At 39.7% G+C, this 27,482-nt stretch overlaps 1 long non-coding RNA gene across 1 annotated transcript in view; it reads left to right on the top strand.

Annotated features, from left to right (window-relative positions):
* Positions 1-2,383: 2,383 nt before the first annotated feature.
* LOC127527777 (uncharacterized) overlaps positions 2,384-27,482 on the top strand; it is a 77,004-nt gene continuing 51,905 nt past the window's right edge. The window contains exons 1-2 of the long non-coding RNA XR_007934896.1: positions 2,384-2,532; positions 21,041-21,209. This is a non-coding gene — a long non-coding RNA (uncharacterized LOC127527777). The remainder of the gene's footprint in view (positions 2,533-21,040; positions 21,210-27,482) is intronic.

The raw sequence follows: 27,482 nt of genomic DNA, 5'->3' as shown, positions 1-27,482 counted from the left end.
AATCAGGCAAGTCGCTCTTCTCTGGACCTTTTCTAGTGCTGCTATGTCCTTTTTGTATCCTGGAGACGAAAACTGCACACAGTACTCCAGATGAGGCCTCACCAGTGCATTATAAAGCTTTAGCAGAACCTCCTTGGACTTGTGTTCCACACATCAGGGCGCTATATAACCTGACATTCTGCTTGCCTTTTTAATGGCTTCTGAACACTGTCTAGCAGCTGATAGCATAGAGTCCACCTTCACTCCTAAATCCTTCTCATAAGGTGTACTCGTGATTTCCAGACTTCCCATTGTGTATTCAAACCTAACATTTTTTGTTCCTATGTGTAATACTTTACATTTAAAGATGATAAATATCATCTGCCACAAATCTGCCCAAGCCTGTATGCTATCCAAGTCCATCTGTAATGATTTGACCGATTCTAAATTATCTGCCAATCCACTTATCTTGGTATCATCTGCAAACCTAACCAGCTTGTTGCTTATATTCATTTCTAAATCATTTATATATATTAAAAATAGCAGCGGCCCTAGCACTGACCCCTGTGGAGCACCACTCTTAACATCAGCCAGTTCTCATTTGGTTCCTCACACCATCACCCTCTGCTTCCTGTATCTGAGCCAATTCTGCACCCATCTACACACATCACCCTGAACTCCCACTTCTTTTAATTTGATGCCCAACCTCTCATGTGGCACCTTATCAAATGCTTTCCTGAAAGTCCAGATAAATAATATCATATGCTCCACTTTGCTCATATCCTTTTGTTGTCTCCTCATAGAATTCCAGCATGTTAGTAAAACACGACTTCCCTCTTCTGAACCCATGCTGACTGTTCAGAATAACTCCTGTCCTTGTCAGGCGTTGCTCAATCTTATTCTTAATAATTCCTTCCATGAATTTTCCTGTGATGCATATTAAGCTTACTGGCCTATAGTTGCTTGGATCTGCCCTGTCACCCTTTTTATATAATGGGATGATATTTGCCATTTTCCAGTCCTTCAGAATCTCTCCAGTGCGCAGTGACTTCCTAAAAATATGTGTCAGCGTATGTGCCTATACTCTACAAAAGACTCCATTCTGTCACCACTTTCTTCTATGTCTGTGATTTTTGCTGATTTAGGTTTTCAATAATCCTCTAAACAGAGGAAGTTTTTCTACTGACACTGTGACATTAATGTTATTTTAATTTGCCATAAAAACACAAAAGTGATGTAATATAACATGACTCTTCCACTCTGATTACTTTTTAATATACAGAGTACAGCAACAGTAACAGGTGTTCAGGATGGAACCTTTGCACATTGTATATTCTAGTTCAGAAAAAGCAAAACGCCTTGGTAATCAATTGCAACCAGTGACAAATTCAAAAAAATATAGGAAAAAATTATCTTTGAAATAGATTCTATTACAACAACGTCTGCATTTTATTCAAAATTTAAAAAGCTGTATCAATGTGAGATACGTCAATTCTTTTAAAAACAATTAACTTTTGTCAATTTGAAAAAAAAAAAAAATCAGCAGAAATAGTTGTGCACAATTAAAAATAACCTTGGATCCTTTTTATTTCCTTAAGTTTAAATACAGAAAGCAGAAATTGATCTAATACAGGAATGTTTAACGCATGAGCAAATGTGTATATGATGATTAAGAGTAAGCTGCTCCAGTGACCTGATAATATTATTATTACTTATTTCTATGGTGTCTTTATTAAAGGCGACTGATAACATTTGAGATACAGTTGGTTTCATTTCTTTTTCTAAATTAGAAGACATAAAAGTGCAGTGACCGGCTCATGGTCACACAGTGTCAGTACCAGGATTTGAACCACAAGGTTAGAAGTCCAAAGCCTTGATCACTATGCCACACTTCCTGCTAGTAAAGTTAGCCTTTTATTTAAAAAAAAATAAAATACAAATACTATGCACAGAATAGTATTTACATAGTTGCAAAGTACTTGCAATACATTCAAATAACCAACGACAATATAACTAAGTTCCATTGCCTTATTTTCCAGGCAAAGCCGACTAACACATCTAGTAATAAAGAAATATTTCAGAATATTAATTCTTTACCCTAAAGGTTTTCTGGATTGGGTCATATTCTCACGTGTTGCCCTTTCACTAATATGTTGTGATCAGAAGACTCTCTTTCTGTTCTCTGTTTCTCTTTCTCTTTCTTTCTCTTATGTGTGCCAACCCCATGACTTCTCTTATCACCAGCAAAATCAAGAACAGCAGCTGCACAGACAAGTCAAGAACTTTTTTTGTACGGCTCTGTATCACTGTGTGAGAGGAGAGCTGTAATACTGCTGACAGTAGTAATGTCCTGCATCTTCAGGCTGCACGTTACTGATGGTCAGCGTATAATCAAGTCCAGAGCCACTGCCACTGAACCAACTTGAGATCACAGACCGCAGAGTGCTTGAGTAATAAATCAGGAGTTTTGGAGCTTCTCCTGCTTTCTGCTGATACCAGACAAGATGTTTAGAGCTGCCACTGGTAATGGAGCTGCTGGCTTTACAGTTCATGGTGACAGTTTCTCCTGGCCGTGCAGAGAGACTTGAGGGAGACTGAGTCATGATGATATCTCCACAGGACCCTGGATAAGAGAGAATAAAGTAGAGTTAATTTATTGTTTAGATAGAAGTACAATTTAAGATTTACTTAGTGGAATTCACAAAGCAGGTGTAGTAGTTTATTTTTTGTAGACCTCAACTTCAGTCAACACACAGAGAGTCACCAAAAACAGAAGTGAAAACTTCATCTCCACTGAATCTTAGAGACGATTTAGCTGACCCCATTTTCTGGATTTTCCGGATTGGGTCATTTTTTTCACATGCTACCCTTTCTATAATATGTTGTGATGAGAAGACTCTCTTTCTGTTCTCTTTCTCTTTCTTTCTCTCATGTATGCCAATTCTGTGACTTCTCTCTTACCACCAGCAAAATTAAGAACAGCAGCTGCACAGACAAGTTGAGGGAGTTTTTGTACGGCTCTGTATCACTGTGTGAGAGGATAGCTGTGGCCCTGCTGACAGTAGTAATGTCCTGCATCTTCAGGCTGCATGTTACTGATGGTCAGCGTATAATCAAGTCCAGAGCCACTGCCACTGAAGCGACTTGAGATCCCAGACTGCAGAGTGCTTGCTAAGTAAATCAGGAGTTTTGGAGCTTCTCCTGCTCTCTGCTGATACCACGCAAGACGCTTATAGGTAATAAAGACTGCGGTATAGGTAATGGAGCTGCTGGCCTTACAGTTTAAGCTGACAGTTTCTCCTGGCCGTGCAGACAGACTTGAAGGAGACTGAGTCATGATGATATCTCCACAGGACCCTGGATAGAAGAGAATACAACAGATTAAATAAAGTGCAATTACTTTATTTTTTAGAAATAAATACAGTTACAGTACTACTGAGTAGAATTCACATAACAGTTCCTATAATTTATTTATTTCTAGACCTCACCTTCAAATAACACAAAGAAGGTCATCAAAAACAGAAGTGAGAAATCCATCTCCACTGTGTCTTAGAGACAGGCTTAACTGACACGATCTCAGTGACTTCACTCTTTATGTCTCAAGCAGCTTTAAGGAGAGACGTCAGTATGCAAATCCTGAGTGGGGAAGAAACAAAGGAAATGAAGTGAGGGTGTGCTCAACAATGAACTGAGAGAAGGGACAATTCATGCATCTGCCATTTTGTGGTTTTATCAAAGCCTCACTCATTTTGAACTAAGGAAGGCTGGATATCATTTTTGTCCTGAACACTCAAGTGACCTGACTGTCCAATCCTTGCATGAGCTGTGTAGCTGTATATGTGATTATGGCTTGGCTGTAACACTAACTGAATATTTTTGCTTTTGTCAAAAAATGAAATTGCTAGGGTACTCCCTGCGTGGAGTTGCATGTCCTCCCCATGTCTGCATGGGTTTCCTCCGGGTGCTCCAGTTTTCTCCCACAGTCCAAAGACATGCACGTTAGGTGCATTGGCGATCCTAAATTGTCCCTAGTGTGTGTGTGTGCGTGTGTGTGTGTGTGCGTGTGTGTGTGTGTGTATCCTGCGGTGGGTTGCCCAGGGTTTGTTCCTGCCTTGCGCCCTGTGTTCACTGTGATTGGCTCCACCAGACCCCTGTGATCCTATGTTAGGATATAGCGGGTTGGAAAATGACTGACTGACAGACTGACTGACTGACTGACTGACTGACTAACATTGCTGTAACAAATGCTAACCACTTTTGCCTTTGTTCTGTTTTAGTTTTTTTTTTTTTTTTTTCAGCAATATAAGTTCAAGTGCTTCTCACATAATAAAGTGCATTGCTGTATAAATTAAAGATTAGTGATGTAGATGAACACAACAACAGGCCTTGCAAAATGAATAAAAACATGATATTATCCATCTATCTATTTTCTAACCCTCTTATCCACTACAGGATTGCAGGGAAGCTGAAACGTATCCCAGAAAGCATCTGGCTTAAGGCAAGAACAGTCCTTGGACAAGGCACCAGCTGACTGCATGGTGAACACACACACACACACACACACACACACACACACACACACACACACACACACATCAGTGGTCAGTTTAACATCACCGGTTTGCATACTGTAACCTACATGTCCTTGGAGGAATCTGGAGAACCTGGAGGAAAGCCACACGGACACAAGAAAGACTTGCAGACTTCACAGAGGGGCCACCTGGAATGGGACCCCTGTCCTCATTAATGCAAGGCAGCAGTGCCACCACTGTACCTTCCATAACATAAGAAGAGAAAGAAGGCAAAGATCCCCTGGAGGACTGAAAGAAGAAAGAAAAAAAGGAAGAATCGTGTTGTGTTTTTGTCATCATTGAAGCGTTTTGGAAAGGTATTTGTGTAAATAAACCTTTTATTTAAACTGGGACTTGCGTCTGTGAGATTGTGTCTGAGGTTTGGGGTCCTGCAATGCCCGCTAATGGTCACACTCACAATAAGCCTTTTACTTACATTGGCTTCAGAAAGTATTGGGATCCCTTCACTTTCTACACACTGTGCTGTGTTATAGGTTTAATTTTACATTAATACATTTTTGGATTTTTTTCACATCAATGTACATTCAACAATTCACAATGACAATGCAAAAACACACTTTCAGAAAGGACTGCAAATTTATTAAAAATCAACAGCTGAAATCTCTCCTTCATATACAGTCAGTCTTCATACCCTTTGCTGTGGCATTCCAAGTCATGGCCTGGTGCAACTTGCTTGCTTTTATTTTCTATGAGATGTTTCTATAACTTGATTGAAGTTCAACTTAGGAAAATTAAATTAATTGGACATTGTTTAGAAAGGCATACTTGTACCTGTGAATATCTTACAATTCACACCGCATGTCAGGATGAAATATTAGCCATGAAGTCCAAGGAGCTCACTGTAACCCTATGAGAAAAAATTGTGCTGTGGCGTAGATCAAGGCAAGGGTACAAAACCATTTCCATAGGTTTGGGTGTTCCCAGGAACACAGTGGCCTCAGATAATTGTGAAATGAAAGAAGTTTGGAACCACCATGACACCTCCTAAGCTGTCCATCTTCCCAAACTGAGTAATAAAGTAGGAAGCGCCCTTGATAAGGTGGTGACCAAGACCCAATGGTCACTTTAAAGAGCTTAAAAAATCCTCGGCTGGGATAGGAGAGTCTGCATGAAGGATATCTATCTCACCAGCACTCCATCAGTCACACATTTATGGTCGAGTGGGTAGACAGAAGCCACCCAAGTAAAAAGCATTTGAAAGCCCATTTGTACTCTAAGAGCATGAGGAAAAAGACTTTCTGCTCTGAATAGACAAAAACTGAACTCTCTAGATAGAAGTACAAGCATTATGTCATGAATAGACCAGGCTCTGCTCATCACCTGCCTAATACCATCCCTACAGTGAAGCATGGTGGGGGCAGCATCATGTTATGGGGGCTTCTCAGCAAAAGGGATAGAAAAACTGGAAAGAATTGAAGGAAGACAAATACAAAGAGGACCTAAAAGAAAACCTGCACCACAGTTCATGCACCCTCAGACTGGGGTGATGATCCACCTTTCAGCACAACAATGACCTGAAGCTTAATAGACACGTCCCACACAGTCTAATGAAGCTTGAGAATATCTACCAGAAAGAATGGGATAAACTTCCCAATTCCAGATGTGCAATGCTTATAGAGATTTACCCAAGATGGCTTGAAGCTGTAATTACTGAGGACTTCTACAAAGGGTTTGAATATTTACATGAATCAGAGATTTCAGTTTTTGATTTTAAATAAATTTGCAAACCTGTTCATTTTGTCATTATGAGTAATTTAGTATGTATTGATGAGCATAAAAGGAAAGTTTGTGCATTTAAAATTTAATCTATAACATAATAAATTGTATTGCTGAATCACATTTCAGGAGTAGTGTTGATCAGTGATTTTCGCCAAAGTGTTATTCGTAGCGAATATGCTGCGTTCGTATTCGCCCTTGTTCGTTGAATTATTTACTGATAAATCATTCGGTTTAGGAGAATCTCCAAGGCACTACCTTCCCTGGGACGCTAGAGGGCAGCCCTCCTGGGCAGCTGTAGCACCACAGGTTTCCGCAGGCCACGTAGGTACTTGGAGTTTGGCACAGCCCTGTTGGGTTCTGTGGGGAGCCACCCGGGGGAGCTGCGGAGCCCTACAATGGACTTCCACCACACCTGGGAGTGATTCCAGGTAATACTGATGAGTCACCTGGAGCACTCTTGGAAGTAGAATCAAATGAGAGGCGGAGAGAAAGAGAGAAGGAAAAGACTGTGCCTTGTCTTGTGGACATTGGGATCTTGTGGGGAGCGAAGAAAGCGCTTCCCCACCTATAAATAAAGGTGTGCTGTGTGACAATTTGTGTCCTGCCTGTCTGTATTGGGGTTAGGGCAGCTGTACGCCCCTTGGTGGTCCACTATATATATAATGAGGCTAAGACCTGCTGCCCTTTTAATATTAAGACAAAACCAATTCAAAATCAGAAAACACATTTCAATATCTAATGAACAAAGCAGTGTTCAAAACCAGCAAATCTACACAAAAAACACAAATTTCAAATCAAAATCAGAGAAAAGCCAAGCAAAATGACACCTTTTATTGGCTAACTAGAAAGATTACAATATGCAAGCTTTCGAGGCATATTGTAATCTTTCTAGTTAGCCAATAAAAGGTGTCATTTTGCTTGGCTTTTCTCTACATTCATAATGGCTAACACGGTACAACACCCTAGTACTACAAATCAAAATTAGGAAACACAAATGAACCAGTGCTGAAACGGAAATGAGAACTTCAGTTTCTCATTCCCCAGCTGCATAAGTAAGTGGCCCTGCCTCCTACGGCTACACATGCTGGAGACAATCAGTAAAATGATACAGGCAGTGAAATAGCGGACGCTCTAAACTTGCATTTTTCTGAGGTCTTCACAAGTGAGGAAGTGGATAACCTCCCAGAGGTAACAGGGACTACTAAGGAGGTTCTGAGTGATTCAGAAATTGTAGAGGAAGAAGTGCTGCTCAGATTAAATAGGCAAAAATCAAACAAATCACCAGGACCAGATAATATTTACCTTTGAGTTCTTAAGGAGGCTAGTGAGTACATGTGTAAACCCTTGACACATATTTTTTGGAAGTCACTGCGCACTGTGGAAATTCAAAAGGACTGCAGAATAGCAAATATTGTCCTGTTATACAGTATAAAAAGGGTGACCGGGCAGATCCAAGCACCTGTAGTCCAGGAAGCTTAACGTGCATCACTGGAAAATTAATTGAAGGAATTATGAAGTATAACATTGATCAGCACATGGCAAGGACAGGAGTTTTTCTGGACAGTCAGCATGATTTCAAAAGAAGGAGGTCGTGTTTTACTAACATGTTGGAATTCTATGAGAAAGCAACAAAAGCATATGATCAAAGTGGAGCATAGGATATTATTTATTATGACTTTCAGAAAGCATTTTATAAGGTGCCACATGAGAGGTTGGGCATCAAATTAAAAGAAGTGGGAGTTCAGGGTGATGTTTTTAGATGGGCACAGAATTGGCTCTGGAAGCAGAGGGTGATGGTGAGAGGAACCAAATCAGAACTGGCTGATGTTAAGAGTGGTGTCCAGCAGGGGTCAGTGCTAGGGCCGGTGCTCTTTTTAATATATATAAATGATTTAGATAGGAATATAAGTAACAAGCTGGTTAGATTTGCAGATGATACCAAGATTGGTGGATTAGCAGATAATTTGGAATCCATTATATCATTACAGAAGGACTTGGACAGCATACAGGCTTGGGCAGATTTGTGGCAGATGAAATTTATTATCAGTAAATGTAAAGTATTACACATAGGAAGTAAAAATGTTAGGTCTGAATAGCCAATGCGAGGTCTGGAAATCAAGAGTACACCTTATGAGAAAGATTTAGGAGTGAAGGTGGACTCTATGCTATCAACTGCTAGACAGTGTTCAGAAGCCATTAAGAAGGCTAACAGAATGTCAGATTATATAGTGCCCTGATGTGTGGAATACAAGTCCAAGGAGGTTCTGCTCAAGCTTTATAATGCACTGGTGAGGCCTCATCTGGAGTACTGTGTGCAGTTTTGGTCTCTGGGATAGAAAAGGTCCAGAGAAGAGCGACTAGGCTCATTCCAGTGCTGCAGGGGATGAATTATGAAGAAAGATTAGAAGAGCTGGGCCTTTTCAGTTTAAGGAAAAAAAAATAAGAGGTGACATGACTGAAGTGTTTAAAATCATGAAGGGAATTAGTCCAGTGGATCAAGACTGTTATTTTAAAATGAGTTCATCAAGAACACGGGGACACAGTTGGAAACTTGTTAAGAGTAAATTTCGCTCAAACATTAGGAAGTTTTTCTTTACACAGAGAACCATAGACACTTGGAATAAGCTGCCAAGTATCATGGTAGACAGTTGGACTTTAGGTACTTTCAAAACTAGACTTGATGTTTTTTAGAAGAATTAAGTGGATAGGACCGGCAAGCTTTGTTAAGCTGAATGGCCTGTTCTTGTCTAGATTGTTCTAATTTTCTAATGCTCTAATCTTGTAATATATATCTGAGATGATATTGAACACAGTAATATATGCATTTTGTAAGTGTAAGGTTTACTTGGTAAGCATTCAACATTTCTATGATTTCCATGTTGTCATTGAGGTTTTTTAGATTTCATTGTAACCTTAATGAGGGCCATTTATTAATTACTGTTTGTCTGCTTCCTCCCATTAGGCCACTTTACAACAGGCAATTTGATCAGAGGCACCAACAGCATGTCAAGAGAACACAACTGTGGTGTACAATTACTATTATCACTCCAAGATCACAATCTTTAAAGAAGTTAAAATTATAATACCTTAACATAATGCTAATTGTGTAGCTTATTTCATTAGAATCAATTCATGAAAGAAAGCTTTCTTCTCATTCCATCTGGTCATTGCTTACTTAATGCAGTGGAGGACAGCCCTTACTGATTCGATTTATTTCACTTTATAGGTATTTTGTAAAAATGTGATGTGATGGTGCGTGTCCAACTCCATGCTCCCTCTTCTTATTTGAGAGTCTATTGAACCCGAAACCGTCACAAATGGTGGCAGCAGTGGGATGAGCTGGTGATGGGGACTGAAGAAAAGGAGAGAGAGCATCAAGAGGGATAGGTGCCAGACTTTGATAGAGCTCACGGACCCAAGCCAAAGGAGGACATTTTAAAGACTGAACTTTTTAATGGACATTTACTTAATATTTTATTGTCTTTTTAAAGGTCTTATTCTTTTAATGTCCTGTTTTTACAAGGGTGCTTGGGTTGTTTTAGTGCTTTTATTGATTTGCTTTTAATGCAGTGTAGGGCCACGCCACGGACCTGTGCCACTAGTTGCACGGGGTTGGAGGAGGCATGGTGCCTTCCCACACAACTAGTGACTTTTAAGGTGGGAGGTGTGTGATAAGGTGAGGTCCGCATCTGATCAGCATCTTTTTAAATAATTAATCACCACACTTGCGTCTTGATAGGAGGGGGCATGGTAGCATGGAGAGAGTGGTTCCCGGGCGCGATGTGGGGGCGGGCGACCCTACACTAAGTGCACAGGTGTAGGATCATCCCTGTCCCTAACTGGCGCTGGGAGCTGTTAATTGACACAGCTGTGCCATGTCCCCATTTTAAAAGGGGAAATGCGAGTGCAAGGAGAGAAAAACAAGGATTGAGAAAGGAAAATAAACGGAGCTTAAAGAGAGAAGAAGGCAGGAGGCAGAAGGAACCAGTGCGAGAGTAAGTGAGCTGAGGAGAGCAGGCTTAAGGGTAAAAAAGCAGGCAGCTGGGAAGTGAGCCCTGAAGAAGAGTTTGTGGCCGACACTCTTGGGGGTGGTTGGATTTTGGGTCGCTCCAGCTGAGCTGTTCCAAGGAGCGGGAGTGACTGGGAGCTTGCGTGGTCTGCCATGGAAGACCGGGAAGGCAAAAGGGGTCGAGGAGGCTTGGGAGTAGAGCCCACATGTGAGCGCCATGGCCCATTGGGAACCCGAGTCTCAGTCCAGCAAGGGATCCTCTCCATAGTCATGGGACGGCAGGCAACCAGACCTGAGGAAGGTCAGCTGTGTCTGCTGTTAGGACGACTCCTCTGCTGCAAGGATAAGCAGTGGAACCATCAGTGTTAAAAGAAGAAGGACTGTTCCTGCTGGTTGTTTTTAACCTCATTTTAATGGACTTATTTATTGTGATTTTAACCTCCACTGATACACCTTTTTATGGATTATTTAATTATGGATATTGGAGCAGTGCACTTTTTGGGACACTTGTTCTTGTTTGATTGTTTTAATAAAAGCACTGAACACTTTTGCACCTTCCATTTGCTTCATGTGGTGTCCTCACTTGTACAGCTCATCCCGGTCTGACTATTGACAGTGTCGGGTTGAATTGGCTCCAAAATGAGATGAGGAGCATGGAGCCAGACCTGCACCGTCACATGTGTTGATGTGGTTTTGCTGCATTCTCAAATACTTTTTAAAGTTTCTTTGTGTTTATGTCTCAGCTCAGTGACTCCTGTCTTAGATTCGGTGCTAAGACTGGCTGCACATGGGCCACTGATCAGGGCAGGTTTTTATGGGTATCTGTCACTGTGAGAGTGGGGCTTTTTCTGTCTGCAGACAATAATAATGTCCTGCGTCTTCAGGTTGAACTCCATTGACAGTCAGAGTGAAGTCAGTCCTTGGTCTGCTCCCACTGAAGTGATTTGTAATCCTAGACTGTCTGCCTTATAGATAAGAAGTTTAGGAACTTCACTAGGTCTGTGATGGGTATCAGTCAACCTATTTGATCTACAGTAGGAACTATATACTAATTTATTTGTTTTACTATTAATACTAACATCTTCTCCTTCCCTGGTTGATTTAGCTGGTGGTGTCTGGGTCACAGGTATCTCTCCATTGCCTTCTGTGAAATAAAAGATAATTTTACATTTTCTATATTAATATACAGTGGTGCTTGAAAGTTTGTGAACCCTTTACAATTTTCTATATTTCTGCATAAATATGACCTAAAACATCATCAGATTTTTACTCAAGCCCTAAAAGTAGATAAAGAGAAACCAGTTAAACAAATGACACAAAAATATTATACTTGGTCATTTATTTATTGAGGAAAATGATCGAATATTACATATTTGTGAGTGGCAAAAGTATGTGAACCTCTAGGATTAGCAGTTAGTTTGAAGATGAAATTCAAGTCAAGTGTTTTCAGTCAATGGGATGACAATCAGATGTGAGTGGGCAACCTGTGTTATTTAAAGAACAGGGATCTATCAAAGTCTGCTCTTCACAACACATGTTTGTGGAAGTGTATCATGGCACGAACAAAGGAGATTTCTGAGGACCTCAGAAAAAGAGTTGTTGATGCTCATCAAGCTGGAAAAGGTTACAAAACCATCTCTAAAGAGTTTGGACTCCACCAATCCACAGTCAGACAGATTGTGTACAAATGGAGGAAATTCAAGACCATTGTTACCCTCCCCAGGAGTGGTCGACCAACAAAGATCACTCCAAGAGCAAGGCGTGTAATAGTCGACGAGGTCACAAAGAACCCCAGGGTAACTTCTAAGCAACTGAAGGCCTCTCTCACATTGGCTAATGTTCATGTTCATGAGTCCACCATCAGGAGAACACTAAACAACAATGGTGTGCATGGCAGGGTTGCAAGGAGAAAGCAACTGCTCTCCAAAAAAAATTGCTGCTCGTCTGCAGTTTGCTAAAGATCACGTGGACAGACCAGAAGGCTATTGGAAGAATGTTTTGTGGACAGATGAGGCCAAAATAGAACTTTTTGATTTAAGTGAAAAGCGTTATGTTTGGAGAAAGGAAAACACTGCATTCCAGCATAAGAACCTTATTTCATCTGTGAAACATGGTGGTGGTAGTATCATGGTTTAGACCTGTTTTGCTGCATCTGGGCCAGGACAGCTTGCTTTCATTGATGGAACAATGAATTCTGAATTATATCAGAGAATTCTAAAAGGAAAATGTCAGGACATCTGTCCATGAAGTGAATCTCAAGAGAAGGTGGATCATGCAGCAAGACAACGACCCTAAGCACACAAGTCGTTCTACCAAAGAATGGTTAAAGAAGAATGAAGTTAATGTTTTGGAATAGTTAAGTCAAAGTCCTGACCTTAATCCAATCGAAATGTTTTGGAAAGACCTGAAGTGAGCAGTTAATGTGAGGAAACCCACCAACATCCCAGAGTTGAAGCTGTTCTGTACAGAGGAATGGGCAAAAATTCCTCCAAGTCGGTGTGCAGGACTGATCAACAGTTACCGGAAATGTTTAGTTGCAGTTATTGCTGCAAAGGAGGGTCACACCAGATACTGAAAGCAAAAGTTCACATACTTTTGCCATTCACAAATATGTAATATTTGATCATTTTCCTTAATAAATAAATGACCAAGTATAATATTTTTGTCTCATTTGTTTAACAGGGTTCTCTTTATCTACTTTTAGGACTTGAGTGAAAATCTGATGATGTTTTAGGTCATATTCATGCAGAAATATAGAAAATTCTAAAGGGTTCATAAACTTTCAAGCACCACTGTATGTCGTTAAACAGTTTTGCATATGATTTATATATTAAATTGTAGAAGAGTCTACCAATAATAATATTTACATGTATAATCCATTTTTTTAGCTATTGCTGCTTTCTAAGTGTAGGCTATAAAATAACTGTCATACCATGAGTGAAGAAGACAAAGATGCAGAGGAGCGGCACAAGAGGCGACATTATCACTTCAGATCCTTGTCAGTCTGCCTCACTCAGAGGTTATAAACACAGCCAACGCAGTCAGGTGGGCACTTAGACACAAATCACCTGCCTCAGTTCAGTGGCAATCAAGCTGCACTGCTCCACTAACCTGCTGATCTCTTTTCTATCACTCAGGGTCATCTTAACAGACAGTTTGTGTTTGTTGTATTTGGTTATAATATTATGTCTTCTGTTCACTGTCCTGATCAACTTCACAGCTTTGTTTGCTGCTGTCTTTCCACATTTGTTTCTCCTTGTCTAATTTACAGTGCCCTCCATAATGTTTGGGACAAAGATACATTTTCCTTGATTTACTCCTCTACTCCACAGTTTAAAATTACAAATCAAACAATTCAGATGTGATTAAAAACAACATGGCAGACTTTAATTTAAAGATATCTGCATACATTTTGGTAACACCATGTAGAAATGACAACACTTTTTCTACAATGGTCCCCCCATTTCAGGGGACCAGAAGTAGATTAGATTAGAATAGAATAGATTAGATTAGATTAGATAAAATCTATTAAATGTTTGGGATAGAGCAATGGCAGGTACATTAAAGCATTGGTATTTAGTACTTTGTTGTAAAATCCTTGCTTGAAGTCTGCAATTCATAGACAGCACCGGGAGCTGAGGATCTTCTTCACAGAAAAAGTTTCTTAAGCAAATTGTGTTTTGTTTCCAGCAAAATGTGTGCTATTGACACAAGAAGAAAGATATTTTGTCCTTTCTGAAAGTAATTTACGTGCATTATTTCATAATGTGTCTGTCTGTCATTTAGCATATACTGTAAATGAAGTGCTATAGTGAAAAAAAGGACTTATTTTATGTCATGTTTGAATATTTTGTTGAGCCATATGTTGTAATTATTCGAGTGGTATGATTTCTATGATCACAGTCATAAAGATGTATCAGAGACAGGAAAGAAACTGCAAACTCCACTGCATATGGAAGGTACATACCAGCAAAACAATCTACAAAAATCAAGAAATAGGAATGGGCAGGTGCTACATAAGGGCCATTATGGTGGAGAGCAAGTGGCTTTCTGGATAGTTGATTTTCCCATGGATAAAAACTGGTAATGTGCACAACTGTGAATTTTAGTGTGTGTGGGTGCGGAAAATGTGCAGCATGTTACGGTTTTGAAAATGCACTGTGCTCATCTGAGGTAATGTGGATGACAGGCAGGATGACATAGAACTTATTTTAATGGTGTGCAGGTGATTACCAGCATTACGCAGCAGTGGAAAAGAATACAGGTAAACACAGAAGTGTGAATGAGGCTTTAGTAATCAATATTCTTTATTTTTCATCTCCCAAAAAAAGTTTAAACTCCAAAGAAACTATTTAGGGAGTTTTGTATTTCACATTTCCCAATTAAAAAATTGCCTGTAAAACAGTTTCACGAAACCCTGCACAAACTGAAGCTCGGCTATTTCGCTCATCACTATTCATCATGTGATCTGTATTACAGCTGTCAGCTTGCTCTGGTGCTCTGAGCTCGCACTCGGTGAGGAGTGCTATATGAAAGTAAACTGACGCTCACTTTATCCCCAGTGGCAAGTTTAAATCTTTGGGAGGCAAACAAATGCCCTAAAAAAAATACCTGCCACTGCTTCCTTTCCAGTTCTATTAAATAAATAAATTGTAAAACAAGAACAAATATCTGTTTGCTAATTTTTCTTATTCTTAATATATATCAGTGTATGGATGAACTCCTCTGTGGCATCAGTCATCAAGACTTCTTCTGTTCTCTTCTTTTCTCTTCTGGCCAAGTACTCAAAACACAGGTGGACTAGGTCATTGGTCACCACGGTGTGGACCTGCACCCACGGTGGTCCTCCAGAACCAGAGTTGGCGACCCCTGGACTAAATGACATTTTCCAACTGAATTCAAGATAGGAATTTACATAGAAATTTTTAGTTTTGTAATGCATATGCGTTTAAGGACCTCCTTACAAACTCTGTCGAGAGGGCACAAAATTGCTAAAAGTGTCGTCTCCTTCTCCCCTCACAGTGTTGAGAAAGCATCCGGTGTGGGCATCTGACTCTATCCCAAAATGGTGTACAGGTTACGTGATGTACCTTGATATAACACAATGCACTGTAAATATGACAAGAGCAATGAGCAGCCCAATTGATGCCATGACTAACATTTATTTCACAGACCAAAATCACACAAGGAGTGAGCAGTGGGCTTTACCAGGTCCTGTTTTTTTGACAGACCCACAGCCTTGACTTGCTAAGATGACAAGAAAAAACTCACAAAAAACCCTTACAGGGAAAAAAAATGGAAGAAATCTTGAGAAAGGCAGTTTAAGGAGAGACTCCTTTCCAGATACTACTGGCCATGAAGCACTTTTGAAAGAACTGGTTTTCACTTTACATGCTTCCACTGGGATATCTCATTAGGAAACATAATATTAATTTTCACTCGTGTACAGATGACACCCAGTTATACCTTTCATTTAGATCAAATGAAGTTTCTCCGGTGTTGTCTTTAATTAGTTGTGTTAGTGAATTAAAGGAGTGGATGAATGAGAACTACTTGTCTTTAAATACAGATAAAACAGAGATGTTAATTGTTGGATGGAATGACGCTGATCATAACAATATTTTGTCATCATTTAACTCAGTTGGAATCCCCATTAATTTTACTGAATCAGCCCGCAATCTAGGAGTTATCTTTGACTCTAGCATGTCATTTAAAGCGCATATTACAAAGTTGTCCAAAACATGTTTCTTCCATCTTAAAAATGTTAGGAAATTAAGGTGCTTTCTAAATAAACAGGATTGTGTGAAATTAATTAATGCATTTATCTCTAGTAGGATTGACTACTGCAATGTGGTGTTCACTGGATGTTCAAACTGTTCTTTATACAGCCTCCAGTTAATCCAAAATGCGGCTGCAAGAATTACTACAAGAACAAGAAAATATGAAACACCAGCTCTTAAATCTTTACACTGGCTCCCGGTTAAGTTTAGGGCAGATTTCAAAATCCTCCTTTTAACATATAAAGCATTAAATGGTCGAGGTCCGGCTTACTTGTCGGAACTTGTCATGACTTACAAACCAGAGCACACATTAAGATCTCGAGATGCCGGTCTGCTTATGATTCCAAGGATTAATAAAATAACAATGGGAGGTCGAGCTTTTAGTTACAGGGCCCCTAAACTGTGGAATGGTCTGCCTGCTACTATAAGTGATGCCCCTTCAGTCTGAGCTTTTAAATCCCGGCTGAAGACTCACTACTTCAGTTTAGCATATCCTGACTAGAGCTGCTGATTAACTGTACATACCGCATTTCTGTTGTTAGTCATTAGCACTAAAACATAAGTAACATGATAGTTATAATTGGATACTAACCCTCACCTATTCTGTTTCTCTTCTCGGTACTCAAATGTGGCACTTGGTGCCACGGCCCACCTGCCAAATTGTTTTGCCTGCCTCAGGTAAAGTCATCCCTGATGGAGGATCGCAGGAATCGTGGGAAAGAGGGGTCCTTTCATCGGATTGGCTGGCCCAGCACTGTTTCAGCCATGGAATGGCCAAATGGGGGAAGCAGCTTGATGGATGAGGTCTCCAGGACTCTAAACAAATCCAAATCTTATTATGTCATCTACTGTTAAATTCTGCTCCGCACTTCCAAAATTTTTATTTTTATACTGTATTGTGGATTTGTTCTGTGTATTGTATTGTATTGTATTGTATTGTATTGTATTGTATTGTATTGTATTGACCCCCTTCTTTTGACACCCACTGCACGCCCAACCTACTTGGAAAGGGGTCTCTTTTTGAATTGCCTTTCCCAAGGTTTCTTCCATTTTTTCCCTACAAAGGGTTTTTTTGGGAGTTTTTCCTTGTCTTCTTAGAGAGTCAAGACTGGGCAGCTGTCAAGAGGCATGACCTGTTAAAGCCCATTGCGGCACTTCTTGTGTGATTTTGGGCTATACAAAAATAAATTGTATTGTATTGTAATTGTATTTGTTCACTGCTTGCATTCATGAAATACTGGAAAAAATACTGACCCTGAATACAATTAAATAAAAGTGACTCCGAGTCATAATTTTTGATTTTCACTAAACTAGAAAAGACTACGGAAAGATGTTTTTCAAAACAGTATAAGGAAAATAGAAAAAACATTTTAGTATCTCATGCCAGTGCCATGGATATACATGATGATGACAGCTGAGTATTGTCTGCCCTGCAAAGCCATGGGTGAGACTGAGATTGGTGATTTTTTACCCTGTTTGACCTAATAAAGGACTGTGAGACGCTCAGTAGTATTAAGAATACTCAGGTGTCCTTCTGTCTTGGCATGTGAAGAGTAAGTTTGCTTCAAATGGGGCGAGTTTGGTCAGTTATGAAATATTTGGGTTCAGAATGAAATGAAGGAGAGATGCAAAATATAACCTTCACCAGAAGGAATTGAGACCTGGGTAGATCAAAGGCAGGCGAGCAGTTTATCTTCAGGGTCATTTGTCTCCTGGCAAGAGAAAAGAGACAAAAAGGTCGACTCTCACTCATGTACTCCTATAAATAATAATAATAATAATAATAATTCATTACATTTATATAGCGCTTTTCTCAGTACTCAAAGCGCTATCCACACAGGGAGGAACCGGGAAGCGAACCCACAATCTCCTTACTGCAAATCAGCCACTGTAAGGTCAAATAGCTTTGAAATAACTTCAATCTTTTGTCCAGTGCCCCCTGACTCACCAGTACAAGAAAATTACCACATATGATAATACCATTTCATGTCTAGTTAAGCAAGATGTCGAGCTTTTGGGAGTCCCACCCCAAGACCTGTGCAACCCTATTTTCTAGGCCATTTTTGGACTACATTTTATGCAAGAAATTACACCCTTATGATAAAGAGTAAACCATAAGGTGCCTTAACCAAAAATGATCAGAAGAACTTGAAGTTGTGCAGGCCACATCAACCGACCCCTGGGGGGTATTTTTCGTACGTGGATTACTCCTTTAGCCGGATGTAATTGTTGACGATTTGGCCTGATCCTGGATCTGTCGGTTTTTCGAAACTCTTGCTCGAAGTGTTGTCATAGCAACACATCCAAATCCTCAAACCTGCTCGAGCAGGTTTGTTCTACATAAACAAGGATTAGCTCACACACTTAATCAGTGTCCGTGCATGGAATTCATTCAGTCATGGCTTCACTGTTCATGAATGAACGACCAATTGATATCGGTACGCAAATTATAAGAAGAGAATTTCATATAGAGAGGGTTTTGTGCGATCAGCAAGATCCTTTATTGCTCCTGGAGGAAATTCTTTTCTAAAGATACCGCTTTAGCCGAGGGGGAATATTGTACCTAAAAAATGTATTAGGACCTTATATTCGAAGTTAAACTCGGCGAAGTCGGGCTCTCACAACCACACAGACAGTATGCATTGCTTTGAGGTTTTTTGCAAGCAGCACTTTTTTTATATACTGTAGACGATGCAGAAAATCTTCTAAAAGTGCAGTTTGCCAGGCAATTCGTAAAGTCTGTTTGGCTCTGAAATATTTCCTCCGGGTTTTCATTGTGTTTCCTGGACACCTGCGTGTGCAGACAATAAAAGAGGAGTTTCATGCCATTGCAGGTAGGCAACACACAGGCAAAAACACCCACAGTTCCATGAAGAATCTCACAATCAGCCTAACATTCTCATTACCCAGGATTTCCAAATGTGATCGGTGCACATGGGACTGATCAGAGTGGAGTTTGATCAAACATTATTTGGAAAATGTACCTCTCCCCCCGATGAATAATCAGACACAGTGTCTTCATCAAATATTTGACCTTTGTCAATATCTCGTCGGTCAGACACAGGTTCAAGGGATATCACATTCTCTGCAACTGACCCAAAAAAAAGAGGGCTATATGGAACATACCTATGGCACACATTGAGGACAAATATATGCAATGACCATCCTTTACCTGAAATGAAGTGACCACTGCATCCTGCCACTGGTTCTGAGGAAGAGCTTCCCCCTGGAATGCCCGCAGAAACAGGGCGATGGGCATTTTGCTGGAGAGCCAACTCTTCTGCAGGGGTTAGGTCTGGACCGCGTGGACCTCCACCTGTTTTTTGCTTGTCTGCCTTCTTATTAGCTTTAAAATTAATGTTCTTTACATTATATATGATTCTTTATGTCAACAATTCTTTAAATAGTTATATACCAATATTTACCAGTTTGAAGTATATTCTTGTACTTCACTTTAACCTGTTCCCGTGTTCTCCTTGTGCTCACGTTTGATCTGGAATTCTGACATATTAAATAATAATCTGACACATAGGAAATGAAATGCTGCATTCAGTAAGTACAATGCACACTACTTAGCATTTAATTTGTCGGCCACTTTTTGCCAGCCATCTTTTCTGGTCTGGGCTGCTTTTGTAGTGTTACCCCTTGTGCATATTGAATCTTGAAATTCTTCATGTCCTTCGAATAAAAGGTCTTGCTCCGCTTGTGTGAGAAAAAAAAATGTGCCCGTGCTTTCGTTATTTTGTTACAGCCTATCAAAGACTTGCTGATTATGTATTCTAGACTCAATATATGTGGGCTTTTCAATCAGCGCGGGTGCGCGCATTCATCTCGTATGATTAGATCCAGCTCGACTAATCTAATACACGGCTGCATTTGAAAAACTGATTTATCTGGATGAGTTTCACCGGCATTAACTCATCCAAGATGAGGCACCTGATCTCGGATGATTTAAGCGACGTACGGAAAATACCGGGGTTTACTCCCTAATGGAACACAAGGGGTCAAAGTTACTCCTTTTCAGAAAATCTTGAAAAAATGGGGATCTTTAATATAGGCAGTTAGAGTGTCATTTTATGCTATTTCAAGGTTACTGATTACTAATGTTATAATATTTTTGATATTTGATTCTTAACTGGTGGTTCTAGCCCTCTAAGGCCACTTGCAGAAGGTTAAAAAGAACAAATTTCAAACATAAGCATGTAGAGTATCGTTTTAGACTATTACAAGGTTAATGGTCACAAATTTGATGTTACTTTTGATCCTTTATGAGAAATGTAACCCTCTGTGGACCTCTAGCAGAGGATAAAAAAATGACAAATTATATAACAATCGAGATTATCTGGACTTTAAACATTTAGACTAAATTGCCCAATTTACATTTTTCAAATATCTGATGTAGCATTTTTTTTTTTGCACTTCTATCTTTAGAAGTAAATTATTACACTGATGAACACCCCAAATTAGGGCATCTAATGATAATTCAGACAATATTGCATACATGCATACATACATAGATAGATTGGATTGGGTCACCTTCTCACGTGTTGCCTTTTCTGTAATATGTTGTAATGAGAAGACTCTCTTTCTGTTCTCTTTTTCTATTTCTTTCTCTCATGTGTACCAACCCCATGACTTCACTCTTAGCACCAGCAAAATTAAGAACAGGTGCTGCACAGACAAGTCAAGGGAGTTTTTGTACGGCTCTGTGTCACTGTGTGAGAGGATAGCTGTAATGCTGCTGACAGTAGTATTGTCCTGCATCTTCAGGCTGCACGTTACTGATGGTCAGCGTAAAATCAAGTCCAGAGCCACTGCCACTGAAGCGATTTGAGATCCCAGACTGCAGAGTGTTTGCAAAGTAAATCAGGAGTTTTGGAGCTTCTCCTGCTCTCTGCTGATACCACACAAGACGTTCATAGCTGTTATAGATAATGGAGCTGCTGGCTTTACAGTTTAAGCTGACAGTTTCTCCTGGCCGTGCAGACAGACTTGAGGGAGACTGAGTCATGATGATATCTCCACAGGACCCTGGATAGAAGAGATTACAAGAGATTAAATAAAGTACAATTCATTTATTTTTAGATATAAATACAATTACAGTTTTACTCAGTAGAATTCACATAACAGGTCCAATAATTTATTTATTTATATCACCTTCAATCAACACAAAAAAGGTCACCAAAAACAGAAGTGAGAAATCCATCTCCACTGTGTCTTAGAGACAGGCTTAACTGGCTCAATCTCAGTGACTCCACTCTTTAAGTCTCAAGCCACTTTAAGGAGAGACGTCAGCTGCAAATCCTGAATGGGGAAGAAACAAAGGAAATGAAGTGAGGGTGTGCTCAACAATGAACTGAGACCAAAGTGAGTACCCAAGAAGGGAAGAGCCTTGGTTAGGGAGGTGACCAAGAGCCCAATGAGGACTCTAACAGTGCTTCAGAAGTCCTCTGCTGAGATGGGAGAAACTGTTGGAAGGATAACCATCTCAGCAGCACTCCATCAATCAAGCATTGATAGCAGAGACGCTGGACAGAAGACACTCCTGAGTAAAACGCATCTGACAGCCCCTTTCTATTCTAAGAGCATAAGGAAAAACATTTTCTGGTCTGATGAGACAAAAATGAAACTGTTTGGGCAGAACTCCAAGCACTACATCTGGTAAAGACCTGGCAATGCTCATCCATTGTCTAATAACATCTCTGTGATAAATGATGGTGGGGCAGCAACATGCTATATGGGTGCTTTTCAGCAGCAGGCACAGGGAGACTATTTAAAATTGACTGAAAGATGAATACAGCTAAATACAGAGAGGTTCTTGAGGAAAACCTGCTCCAGAGTGCACTCAGCCTCAGACTGCAGCAACTGTTTCAGCACGATGACCCAAAGCATACAGTCAAGACAATACTGAAGTAGCTTTGGGACAAGTCTTTGTCTGTCATTGAGTGTCCCGGCAAAGCCCAGACTTGAACTCCATGGAACATCTGTGGAGGGACCCAAAGGTGGCAGATTACCAGTATGATGTAGCTAGATAGATAGATAGATAGATAGATAGATAGATAGATAGATAGATAGATAGATAGATAGATAGATAGATAGATAGATAGATAGATAGATAGATAGATAGATAGATAGATAGATAGATAGATAGATAGATAGATAGATAGGAGCTTGAGAGGATCTGCCTGGACGAATGGGATAAACTGCTCAATTCCAGGTGTGCAAAGCTTATAAAGTCTGACCTCAAGAACATTAGAAGCATGAACTGCTGCCAAAGGGGCTTCTACAGTGTATGGAATTAAGGGTGGAAATATTAATATGAAAGAGAAGTTTCAGTTATTTGATTTAAAAAAAAAATCAAATCTTTTTGAAAATGTTCTTTCACTTTGTCATGATGGGTTATTGAGTGTGAATTGATGGGAAATTGGGAAACTGGGAAAAAAATCCAATGAAAATTAAATCCATCCATTTTCCAACCCGCTGAATCCGAACACAGGGTCACGGGGATCTGCTGGAGCCAATCCCAGCCAACACAGGGCACAAGGCAGGAAACAATCCCGGGCAGGGTGCCAACCCACCACAGGACACACACAAACACACGCACACACTAGGGCCAATTTAGAATCGCCAATCCACCTAACCTGCATGTCTTTGGACTGTGGGAGGAAACCCACGCAGACACGGGGAGAACATGCAAACTCCACGCAGGGAGGACCCGGGAAGCGAACCCGGGTCTCCTAACTGCGAGGCAGCAGCGCTACCCACTGCGCCACCGTGCCGCCCGAAAATTAAATCTTCAACACAATAAAATATTTATAGCTGAATCCTATCTCAGGAGCAAAGCAGGAAGCAACAGACAGACAAGACAGGTGGGCCACTCGACCACAATCTCTCCTGGGACCAATTTAGTGTCACCAAATAACATGCACATGCAGAAAATGTGTTCTACTTGGCAGAATACAATCCTCATAGCAAAGTATTTGAACCCAGGGAGCTGTATCCATCAAACAGAATAAGACAGCGACTGCATCACCCTTCCATGCCGTGTTTTATGATTTGGAGGATGTGATTTTTCACAAATGCACTTTTGTGTTTACTGCCACTTCACTTGTTCTTATCTTGTTCTAAACCAATTCTATATTAGATGGCACTTTGCAGTCATTGCTGCTGGGACTGGCACTGTCTTCCATCCAGACTTGGCTTCTGCTTTGCCCACAGTGCTGGTTCAAAATATATAGTGACACTCTAATGGATTACATTGGAGCAGCTACTTTTCTACCTGGAAACAGTTCTGTATTAACTGACATAATGATTTTTTTCCAGGTTGAAACCATGAACTTGATAAGCAGATTAGAAAACAGATGGATTGGGATTTTTGTCTTAATTGTATTTGCTTCTTATCCTTCTTCACATGGCAGGAAACAATATGAGAGAGTACACATCTCCAACATTAATTAAGTTTCAGCTAGCAGCCTACAGAATCTTATTTTTTTAAACAGGTGTTCCAGCAGCTGATCCACTTTCCCTTCCTTAGACTCTGGCAATGTTTTCAACTTCATTGCACTTTTCACTTTCCTTTCATTCTGTTTCCTATTTCTAGCCACCATTCCTCTAGTATTACAGCTTCTAGGCTCTACAAAATCATTCGTATTTGATTATTCCTTCTACAGGTGTCCCATCTAGTCCCAGTTTGTACTTAAATGGTTTCCAATGCTGCCTTCTAGTGGCCCAAAGCAAAGAATGTCCAGAGAAGCTTTTCAAGAAAAGTGCAAGGTAACCCCAATGAATGCAGTGACTATGGACATCTGTTTCTGAGGATAAACACTGCAGCCATTCTGTATTATTTGATGCCACCTAGTGGTCAGGTTGGCATACATCAAATTATATCAGTGTTAATGTGAGGATAATACATACTTATTTTATTTGAAAACAACTAAGTGAGTGCATTAAAGGCAAAAATGCACACAAACAAAGGGATTTTAAAACATATACACATACTCGATATATTTCTTTTTTCCTGAAGACATTTTCAAAGTCCACCACAGTATTTTTTGGAAATACGACATTCTAATGCAATTTGGTCAGTCAGACATTTCCAACCCGCTATATCCTAACACAGGATCACGGGGGTCTGCTGGAGCCAATCCCAGCACAGGGAGTAAGACAGGAACAAATCCCGGGCAGGGTGCCAGCCCACCGCAGTCTAAAACAATTTATTTAAAGGAAAACGAAAATGAGAAAATAATCTTCTTATTATTACAGTAGGTATGTGCTCCACAGTACAGGAGCCCTGAGGTAACTTCAGTCTAAGGGTCAGATGTATGCATAAAAAGAGGTTCAAAGTGAGTGTACTCAACTTTCCATGTAAAAGCTGGGGGCTTGTTTTGTTTTGGACGTCTAGGTATGTTAGAGGACTTGGACTTTGTGAAGTGGGGTCCAGCCTCACGTGGGGAGGCAAAATACAAGGGTGGGGGAACTAGGGGGGGAGAGAAAGAGAGCAAGCTATCTCTAATCTATCCTTTTAATCCTTATAATTATAAGTGCCAACATACAGTAACAACAGTCAATAACTCCTGGGAATAACTCCTGGAAATAACTCCTGGGAAAACTGGAAATTAAGGTCAAAGTTGTCTTATCTTAAGTTAAGACTACAAAATGACAACAAAAGTTCAGAAACAATGTCTCCATGACCGAACAGTTAATTTTTTGAGCTGGAATGTTAAAGGCCTGAATCATGAATTAAAGAGAAAAAAAATATTCTCTCACCTAACAGGTCTAAACACTAAAATAATATTTTTACAGGAGACCCACTTATTAAGCAAGGATCAGATTTGCTGCACAAAAACTAGACTGGCCATATATTCCATTCCAGCTTTACAAAGAAAATGAGAGGTGTGGGAATTCTTATACATAGAACAGTCTCATTTGTAGTATCAGATGTAGTATCTGATCCTGAAGGGAAATATGTGATTGTCATTAATAATAGTGATTTTCATAAATATTTATGCACCCAATGTGGATGATAGGGACTTCACCTAAAACATATTTGCATCCATTCCCAATGTGAACACTCATAAAATGATAATGGCTGGGGACTTTATTGTGTTTTAAATCCAGACCTAGATAGATCTCCTGCCAAGGAGCGAGGACATCTAACACTGAAAAAACACCTACACAGTTTGTAACTGACCACAACTTATCAGACCCCTGGAGATTTCTAAACCCAAGCTCAAGAGCATATTCCTTCTACTCACCAGTGCATCACTCAAGAATTGATTATTTCTTTGAAGATAACAATTTCTTGCCTACGATTAAATCTTTTAAGTACGACTCTATTGTTATCAGGGCAAGATCCTACCTATGAATGTTGCAATCGAGTTCCAGCTTCACTGGGCCACATGTTTTGGGCCTGCACCAAATTAACATCATTCTGGACCAAAATCTTTAAATGCCTATCAGACAGCCTTGGTGTCACAATCCCTCCTAACCCATTAACAGTTGTGTTTGGTGGACTTCCAGAATGGGCTTAAAGTGGAGAAGGACAAACAAACTGTGATTGCCTTTATTATACTATTGGCACGTAGACTTATCTTGCTCAACTGGAAGAGTCCTAGCCCACCCCTTTTAAGTCAGTGGGTAACTGATGTTATATATTATTTGAAACTGGAAAAATCAAATTCTCACTTAGAAGATCTGTTTAAAATGTTTTTTAAACCTGGCAGGATCTAATTGATAACATTTTTATATTGGGGAGAAGGACTCCTTTCCCTCTTTACTACTCTTAAAAGTTTTACTCTGGCTGTTGATCTTCCTCTCTTTCTCATGGGTGGGAGAAGAATTGAATTTAGTTTTGTTAAGTTTGACCTGGCAGGATCTAATCAATAACATTTTAGAATAAGCATTTTAATTCTCTTATTCTTATTCTATTCATTTTTATTCATTTGTTAACTTATCTATTTTCTTACTTTTACTTGTTTAAAGTTTTACTATGCTGGCTTAGCTCTCTTTCTCAAGAGTGGGAGTTAATTTGGTATTGTTATACTTGACTTACTTGTATGGAATGTTGATTTTAATAAAATGAATAAAATACAAAAAAAAAGGTTGTCACAAAAAAAAAAAATACTTGAAAAATGTAGTGATGGCCAAGGTGGACAAATAGTGTGCGCTTGTACTATAACGTCCTGGTTAATGTGGGAATCAAAATCTCTCTGTGTCCATGTTGTTTTACTTCCAGGTACTTTCACTCTAAAGATGGGTAAGTTTCTTTTACTGGGGACTCTAAACTGATCTGCCGGGTTTTTGAGAAGGGCCCCACATTCAGAACTGGCTACTTCTTTCTGCTCATTGTGACAATGTGGAATAACTGGAGTCTGAAAATAACAAATAAGCAAAAAGTATCCTAGCATGAGTCAGCATGAGTGATTGTATCAGTGACATTTATAGCATTTGAGTACTGAGAAAAGCACTATATAAATGTAATGAATTATTATTATTATTATTATTATTATGAAAACTTTGACAGAGCAGACTTCTCTAATATTAACATTAGTTTGCCTCACTCATAATGCCTGTCCCTGTTTTGCTAATGACTAACGAGAAGAGCACATTCACATGCTGTTCTTGACACAAAAAATCAATCCAACAATGGGATGTTGATGCTTTGTCTGTCTCAGTTAACATGAGGTCATTGTGACACCCCCTGATATTGTCATCATCTGACAAAGTACAGTCATATAGATGTAAGCATTATTAAAAATGTGAAAGCAGTTCATTTTTGGTTGAGGCTGCTCAGACGACAATCTCCTGGCACAGCAACTGAGACCTCAAGGCTGCTATCTGCCTTTGGCCCTGTATTGAAATAATAGATTTTATTCATATAGCGTACTAAAATAACATAGTCATCAATTGATGCTTTACAAGTCAAGATAAATAACTTATACAAATCATATTATTTAGAACAAGACAGAAATACATATTACTTACTATAAATTATCAAATTCACATTGAAACAAATACATTTTTAAATTGTTTTTCAAAATAGTCACTGTTGCAGAGCTTAGGACAGACTGCAGGAGCTTGTTCCACAGGCGAGGCCCAATAGAACAAAAGGCTCAGTGACCCATTGTGTCTGTGGAACAACAAGTAGGATAAAGGACCCTGAGCACAAAGAACTAACAGATGAAAAAATGGGATTTAAGTCTTGAAGATACTAATAATACATCTGTAAATTACAAGCAGGTTATTAAAATGGATCATCTGTTTAATAGGTAACTAGTGCAAGGAGAGGAGGAGACTTTCTCCAAAATGTCCTTAGGCAGGCAGAGATCATCTGTAGTAACACCAATGAGAAAGATCAGGTAGAACAACGACAGCAACAGTGCCAGTCCTCCTACGAGGGTGCAA

Source organism: Erpetoichthys calabaricus, chromosome 5 (genome assembly GCF_900747795.2).
Source record: "Erpetoichthys calabaricus chromosome 5, fErpCal1.3, whole genome shotgun sequence".
NCBI classification, from domain to species: domain Eukaryota; kingdom Metazoa; phylum Chordata; class Cladistia; order Polypteriformes; family Polypteridae; genus Erpetoichthys; species Erpetoichthys calabaricus.
This window is presented reverse-complemented; position numbering and strand designations above follow the sequence as displayed.